This window comes from Nicotiana tabacum, chromosome 23 (assembly GCF_000715075.1).
Source record: "Nicotiana tabacum cultivar K326 chromosome 23, ASM71507v2, whole genome shotgun sequence".
Lineage (NCBI taxonomy): Eukaryota > Viridiplantae > Streptophyta > Magnoliopsida > Solanales > Solanaceae > Nicotiana > Nicotiana tabacum.
Window position 1 is genome coordinate 41545961 of NC_134102.1, and position 8669 is coordinate 41554629.

The window sequence follows — 8669 nt, forward strand, 5'->3', positions numbered from 1 at the left end:
AAATGTGTGATCGGCTAGCGGGAATGTGGTTTTATTGCTTCTTGGATGGTTACTACGGCTATAACCATATAAACATAGCCTTGAAGGATCATGAGAAGGCGACATTCACTTGTCCTTATGGAACTTTTGCTTTTAGTCAAATGTTGTTTGGGCTATGCAATGCCCCGGCCACCTTTCAACAGTGCATGATGTCGAGTTTTTCGGACATGGTGGAGAACTTCTTAGAGGTGTTCATGGATGAATTTATTCATGGTTGGCGAGTCATTCAAAAATTGCCTTGACAATCTTAGGCAAGTGCTCAAAAGATTTGAAGAGACCAACTTTGTGCTTAAGTTGGGAGAAATGTCACTTCATGGTAGACAAAGATATTGTCCTTGGCATAAATCTACAAGCAAGACATTGAGGTTGATCAAGAAAAAATTGAGGTTATTTACAAGCTTCCTCATCCTAATTCGGTCAAGGGTATTAGGAGATTTTTGGGGCATGGCAGTTTCTCTCGGCGATTTATCAAAGACTTTGCAAAGATTACGAATTCCATGTGCAAGCTTCTTGAAAAAGATGCTAAATTTGTGTTCGATGAGAAGTGCCTCAAAGCTTTTGTGGAATTGAAAGCAAACCTCACCACGATACCTATTATTATCACTCCTAATTGTTTTCTTCCAATTGAGCTTATGTGTGACGCTAGTGGAGTGGCTATTGGGATGGTTCTTATTCAAAGACATAACCAGATTCTACACAATGTCTATTATGAAAGCAATACACTCAATGGCACGCAAATGAACTACACAGTGTCTGAGCAAGAATTTCTTATCATTGTCCATGCTTTTGGAAAATTTCGGGCCTATTTGTTAGGATCCAAGGTGATAGTCTTTATAGATCATGCTGCTATTCACTACCTTATGACAAAGAAGGATGCCAAACCGAGGTTGATTAGGTGGGTCCTTTTGTTTCAAGAATTTGACTTTGAAGTCAAAGATCAGAAAAGAACGGAAAATTAAGTCGTGATTCACCTATCTAGGCTTGAAGAGGCAGGGAGCCCAAAGGGAGATCTTGAAATCAATGATGATTTCCCAGATGAACAATCTTTGGCAATATCTAGCACTTCAACCCCTTGGAATGTCGATATTGCTAACTTCTTAGTTAGTGGCCTTACTCCTGACAAATTGGAAGCTTACAAATGAAGAAGTTCCTGAGGGATTGTAGGCAATACTATTGGGAGGAGCCCTTTTGTTCCGGATATGCGCTTATGACGTCCAAATCCAACTTCTACAATAATAAGCGGACATGGTCGCTGCAATATAATTTACCCAACTATGAGTCGGGGTCAAATCCCATAGAGAATAATATGTAGGAGATTAGGCAAGTAAGCAAATTATCACTTATTATGCTAAGCCAAACACTAACAAGGTTTTGTGAGAAAATATTATATCTAAATGTGAAAATATAAAATAACCTAGAAAGAGAATAAAATGATCAATGGCTACAAGTATGGATACACGAGAATTATGCTCAAGTAACGATCCAATGTATTTTACGATTTTACAAATATGAGCGAGTTTATGTTAATTAGCGTCACCTCGAGCTGGGTAAACCCTTCCTCCATCATCCTCAGCTCTGCAGCGTCAATGTCTGAACCCGTCTCGTAGCTATCTTCAGTAACACCTTTGCCTCTCTCATCGGCCGGCGAAAAAGCATCATCAGACGGCTGCGAGGTCGACGACCCCTCTTGCAGCGAAGTATCAGAAGTCCTAGCGGCTAACCTTTCGGTTTTTGTCATCACAAAAGGGAGAGATACACATAATTCTATATTAGCTTCTTCCGAAGACTAACAAGACTTCCTAATTGAATTATCCCTAAAACAATTAAGAGATTAAGTGCATCCGAATATGGCTACAAGTAGTTCAATCCTATCCGTAGCTAGAATCAATAAAGTGAGGGTTAACGCCTCAAGTTCTTGTTAATTAATCTTTTCCAACCCCAAATTATCTCTTCCAAGATTAATTTGAAGTTAATGGGCGAGTCCTAGGGTTATATAATCTCTTTGGAAACATTAAAGAACAAGAATAATTAAATAAATAATAACACACTTCATAATTAATAAAAATCATTCAATACATAAGCATAACAAGAGATTTAATCCAAACTTTCACAAAGAATATTCCCATAAACAAGTTTCTTGGAATAAATACTAAAAACTTAAATGTTCAATACAAATCAAGGAGTTGAAGAAATGAGTAAAACAAGTAAGACAATATCATCCAAAGTCATCAAATCTTCAACTTCCAAGTGTGTGTGCAAGAACCCCTAGCTCCAAACTTGTAATTTTTGCCAAAGATATGCCAAATGTCTTCCAAATGAGTTGGGTCGAGTATTAAATGATTTGGGAGCCTAAAACATGAAATGCCAAAACTGTCCAGATTTTCTGCCTAGTTATGTGAATCGCGTTCACGAAAAAGACACTGTGATCGCGATGAACAATGCTGCAAAGAACTGCGATCGCAAACTGCACCTCGCGTTCACGTAGAAAATTTTACCATCCACTGACCAGCTTTCCTACATCGCGTTCTCGTGAAGTCAAATGTGTTCGCGATAAATTTCTTCTAGGTTGAACGCGATCACATCACTCTACCTCGCGATCATAGAGAGTACTTGACTAGTCGCTGACTAGCTATTCCTTCTCCGCATTTGCAGCACTTCCTCCGTGTTCGCGATAACTAATTCTCATGGACTTTCGCAATCACATCAAGACTCTCCACGATCGCGAAGAGCAATAACTGTCAGTTGTCCATTTTTCCATTTTGACTTATTTTCTTCTGTATCTTTTCTAAATCACATAATACCTGAAATATGGCAATAAACCTTAATAAATTGTAATGACCCAACTAGTCGTTTTGAGAATTTTCATTCCATTCAGCCGTTTGAAGTCTTGATTAGCTTTATATGATGTATTATGACTTGTGTGAATTATTGGTTTTAGTTTTCAGGCGATTCAGGATTGATTTGGAAGAATGATTCTCAACTAGGAAGCTTTAAGTTGGAAGAATTGACCAACTTTGACTTTTATGTATTTGGCCTCAGATTAGAGTTTTGATGGTTCCGTTAGGTCCGAATAGTGATTTTGGACTTGTGCGTATGCCCAAATGTTCATTTGGATGTTTCTAGAAGGTTTCGACACTATTTGGCGAAGTTGGCAATTTGAAAGTGTGCAATGCTCATAAGTTTGATCGAGAGTTGACTTCAGTATTTTCATGTTCAGGTTGTTGTTTCGGGAGTTAGAATAGGTCCGTTATGTCATTTGAAACTTGTGTGCAAATTTTGAGGTCATTCCAAGTTGATTTGATATGGTTTGACACGAGTTTTGAAAGTTGAAAGTTTAAAAGTTCATCAAGTTTGATTTGAGGTGAAATTCATGGTGTTGATATTGTTATATATGATTTAAGGCCTCGAGTAGGTATGCGTTGAGTTTTGGAACTTTTTGGTATGCTCGGACGGAGTACCTAGAGGCTCGGGCGAGTTTCAGATCATTTTGTAACATATTGATTATTGCTGGTTTGGGATGGGATTTGGTGTCATCGCACCTGCGGTTGGTATTGCGAAGGTGCGGTGGTCGCAAAAGCGGTTTCAGGGTCGCACCTGCGAAAAGGGACTAACTGTGGTGACTTTGTAGATGCAAAATTATAGGCGCATCTACGATAGCGCAGAAGCGATAGCCTTGGGCGCAGAAGTGGAGAGGAGCACAGAAGCAAGGTTTTCCTCGCACATGTAGTTGCGTAGAAGCAGAAGGTTATCCGCAGGTGCGAGAGGTCAACTATTTAGTGTTTGTCCGCAAAAAGCAGAGATTTTGTCGCAAAAGCAGTAGGTGGTCCACAAAAGTGAAATGTTTGGGCAGAAGCTTATATATTCGAGGGTTTGTTCATTTTGACATATTTTGAGTTGAGGACCTAAGATTTGGGAGATTTTGGAGGCGATTTTTACCACATGAAATTGGGGTAAGTATGTTTCACTCGGTTTTGATTATATTTCATGATTCTATCTTTGATTTTTGTATTTGATTAATAATTTTAAAAGAGAAATTGGGATTTTTTTGTATAAACTCTGCTAAAGTGAATTATTGAGTTTTGAACATAAATTCGGAGTGGAATTTGAGTGAAATCTGTATAGTTAGACTCGTAATTGAATGAGTTGTTCGAATTTGTGAGTTTATCTGGGTTTCGAGGTACGGACCCGGGGTGACCTTTTGGGTTGACTTTAAGTTTTGATTAAAGATTTAACCTTTATAATTTGGGTTGGTTTCCTTTGGCATGATTTGAAGTTTTAGTTACTTTTGGCTAGTTTCGAGACATTCAGAGGTTGATTCGTGCAGAATGGCATTTCTAGAGGATTGTTTGGCTTGCTCAGTATTTTATTTGGCTTGTTCGAGGTAAGTAACATTTCTAAACTTGGAATTGAGTATAATTACCCCTGGGTACCTTGTTATTTGTGATGTCTTGGAGAGACGTACATGCTAGGTGACGGGCGTGTGGGCGTGCAACGGGGATAATTAAGATTTGGGTTGACTTTTGTACTGTATTGCTATCATGTCTTGTGTTATCCGTATTTTTCCTACTTGTTAGATTAATTGAGATATGATTTATGTTAGAAAATATATTTAGGCTATGTGGTTATTTGGTAAAGACCTGATGAGGCTATTTCTATTGTTTTGGGTTATTTGATTTAAATGTAATTATACACTCAGTCATGATTCTTCATTTGCACATCATATCTCAGACTTTGTTCATCATTCATTGTTACAACGCATGTTATCATTGTTTCCCATATGTGGTGGTGTTGGGTTGAGTGATATGAGATTGTGAGCCCTTGAGACTTGAGAGGTTGATGATTGAGGTGGGCCTTAGAGCCGTGTTGAGAGTGTTATTGTGGATTGGGTTGCATGCCGCAGCAGGCCATATTGGCTTTATTATTATTATTATTATTATTATTATTATTATTATTATTATTATTATATTATATTATTATTATTATTATTATTATTATTATTATTATTATTATTATTATTATTATTATTATTATTATTATTATTATTATTATTATTATTATTATTATTATTATTATTATTGTTATTATTATAAATATATCCTTGTACTTTACAAAAATGTCTAGATATACCCTATGTTTGAAATTTGGCTCAATAGTGTCCTTGCCGTTAATCTTTAGGGCTATAATTACCCCTAGTCACTAACGTGGCTTCCGATTAACACTAATTAGTCCCAGCGTGTGCTAATTATCACCAATTCGCCACGTGTCCTTTTGTCAAACTCTCCCTCTATTTCATTTTTATTTTTCTCTTTAGCAAAGAACATTACCTCTTCTCTCCCGTTTCCTCTTTAGAAATATAAAAAATCCTTATAGACAAGATTTGATTCAATGATTAATACAGGTAATAGAATACAAATTTATGGCATGGAAAGAGGTAAATGGAATGAGGGAAGAATATTTTCATACAAAAGAAGCCATTGTGTTGGATATGTTAATGTAATTATACTTAAATTTCTCATTTTCAATTGCATAAATTTTTGTGAAGAAATTGGTATATTTATTTGGTGGGTTTCTAAGATAACTGTAATTTGCCAAAGTTCTCTTTTATTATTTATGGAAGAAACTTATTCAATACTTTGTTGGGTTTGCTAGTTTATTGTAACTTTGTCTTAAATTAATTTTTTTATATGAAGAAATGGTTCAAGAATTTGTTGGGTTTGTGAAAACGTTAAGATTAATGGAAGAGAGAGGTTGGAACATCGCCTACAATGGCTGCTGCTTCTCTGAAATATAATACATGGCAATGGAAATTTCATTCCAAGCTATTAGATTTCTTCATTTTCTAGATTATTGCTTAGTTTTGTTTTTAAATCTAAATTTGTTAGTTGGTTCTTTACCGTAGAAGGTTGGATTTATTTGGCAACAAAGATAATAATGGCAATAGAGGAGAAGAGAGAAGGTGTGGATGATAAGGGGAAGGGGAGGGTAGGAAGGTAGTGTAAGAGAAACCAACTATGATAGTAATGAAGGGAAAGGGAAGTCCTCTATGGAGGAAGGGAGATAACTGATTTGGTAAAAATAAGAAAGATGTTCCTAGGAGGGTTAAAGAGTTTGGATTAAAAATTTAAATCTAAAATTAAGCAATATGGCAGTCATAGATGTTAACCCAATTGATTAGAGGCTAATTAGTCTTTAATAGTGAACGGTTAATGACTAGGGTTATTTTTAGCTCTAAAATTTAACGGCAAGGGTATTATTGAGCCAAACTTTAAACGGAGATAAATCAAATAATTGAAGCTTTGAAGTTTGAGTAAAAGCCCAAAGGATTAAGTCAGGATCGTATTCGGGGGTCGAGGATCACTTCTGGATGTCAAAAATCAAGGAAGAAGCAACACTTGAAGAAATGCACTTGTGTGACGCAGCAGTGTAATTTTGTGTCAGGAATTGACAAAGTTCAGAAGCTGGGTTTCTATGGTCTGACAAGAAAAAGCACTAATGCTACGCACAGTGCGACGCATGAAAAGCAATAAGTTTGCAAGTTTTCTATTTCGGCTAGGAAAGGGTGATTTCATTTGGGCCCGATCCTACTTGGTATAAATACATGGAAAAACGTTATTTTATGAACGCTTGACACATATTCGACCTAAGGAGGCTAAGGAGGACTTGGAGGGGCAAAGGCATAAGGATTTCATCATTCATTCCTCACTCAAGACCCGAGTTTGGTTTGAATTTATGTTTTCCTATACTCTTTAGGATTTGATGGATTTGGTGTATTGATGATTGTTTGTAGATTATAACTCTAGTTTTATGTATTGAAGCATTTTTGGATGATTTAATTGTTGCATCTATATTCACAAGTTCATGTAATCGAGAGAGACACAACTTATGATATATTTGCATTATATTGTTGGTTGAGTTCATTAATTCTTCTTAGTAATCGAAAGAGACTAGTGGAATCATTGATTAAACCTAGTTAGAAGGATAATCGAGAGAAGTTCTCTTAAACACCAATCCACTACGCATTCTTGCATATCTTTAAGCGCTTAAATTGGTTCATATTGGGAGGTTAAAACTTAATCGAGAGAGGAGTTTTTGCTGAACGTGTGAACTAATAATTGAGTGAATTCGAGAGACTCACTTGAACATTAGAAGTGAATTATCTAGAGTTAGATCCCAAAAAATTACTTGCACCTATCCTATCAACCCCTATTTTCTCCCACTGATAACTTCCTTGCTTATCTTTGTTTCGATTGTCATTAGTCAATAGCTTTAGACTCTTAATTAATTTTAGTTAGAAATCATATAAACCTCAATTGTTGATTCTCCTGGATAGCAACCAATCTAGAAACTATGGAAATATTATTTAAATCCAATTCGTGTGGACACGATATTATACTATACTATATTTGATTAGCGAGCATAATTTAAGTGTGTGTTTCGAGCTCATCAAAGTTTGGCCCCGTTGCCGAGGATTTATAATCAATAGTGTTTGAAATAGTTTGTAGTACTAATTCAAGAATTTTTCTTTTATTTTTATTTTATTTTTCTCATTTTACGTTAATGTTCTTTTACTGTTTGCAGGTTACAGGTTAGATTGGTGCATGACTCGAGCTTCTACTAAAGAAGCGCTACCATACGAGCCAGAAATTGAAAAATAATTGTGACAGCTAAGGAAGGAAAGAAATCTCACCAAGACGTTAGAAAAGGTTGGGCAATCCTCAACCAAAGATATGGCTAGAATTGGTGATGATAATGTAGATTTGGCTGCGAGAGAAGCAGCCCAACGAAGAGAACAAGTTGCACGGGATGCTGAGGAAGCAACTATTAGAGATGCGTAGATTATCTATGAAGAAGAGAGGGGACAAAGAATTGTTCTGAATCAAATCTTCGCTGCAGTCCAGTTCGGAAATATAGCTCCCATGCCTGGGAGACCACTTAGCGATTATGCTAGACCGGTCTACAATCAAGGTTTATCAAGTGTTAGACCACCTCCAATTGCAGCTAACAATTTTGAGTTAAAGCAAGGGTTTCTTAAAACCCTCTAGAATTGTTGTGTCTTCAGAGGGAAGCCAAACGAAGATCCAAACACACATCTAATAGACTTGGAGGATATTATGAACACCTTTCAGTACAATGGTCTGTCACAAGATGCAGTGTACTTAAGGGCATTCCCCTTTTCTCTCAAAGATGATGCAAAATAGTGGCTTCGAAGCATGCCCACAGGATCAATTAGAATTTGGGAGGAGATGACCTAGAAAAGTCCTTGATAAATATTTCTCCTCAGCTAAAACGGGCAAGTTTAGAAGATAAATCCATAACTTTTTCCAGAAAGAGAATGAAACTGTTTTTGAAGCATGAGAGAGGTTTAAGGAGATTGTTAGAAAGTGTCAACATAGCGGAATTGAACTCCGGATGCAACTCCAGGACTTTTGGGATGGATTGACACCGGCCTCGGGTAGAACATTAAGTAATGCAGCTGGAGGCCCCTTGATGAAGAAGACTCCAGAGGAGATAGTTACAATTATTGATGAGTTATCTAAAGATGCTAATTAGTGTCCCTCTAAGAGTACTGAATGAAGAAGATCAACTAGTGTTTACCAAGTTGATGCTACTATATCTATGCAGGTACAACT

At 36.6% G+C, this 8669-nt stretch overlaps 1 non-coding gene across 1 annotated transcript; it reads right to left on the reverse strand.

Annotated features, from left to right (window-relative positions):
- Nucleotides 1-8331: 8331 nt before the first annotated feature.
- On the reverse strand, nucleotides 8332-8438 carry LOC142177764 (small nucleolar RNA R71). Its single transcript, XR_012706321.1, has one exon. It is a non-coding gene; the product is annotated as a small nucleolar RNA R71 (small nucleolar RNA).
- Between the last annotated feature and the right edge of the window lie 231 nt (nucleotides 8439-8669).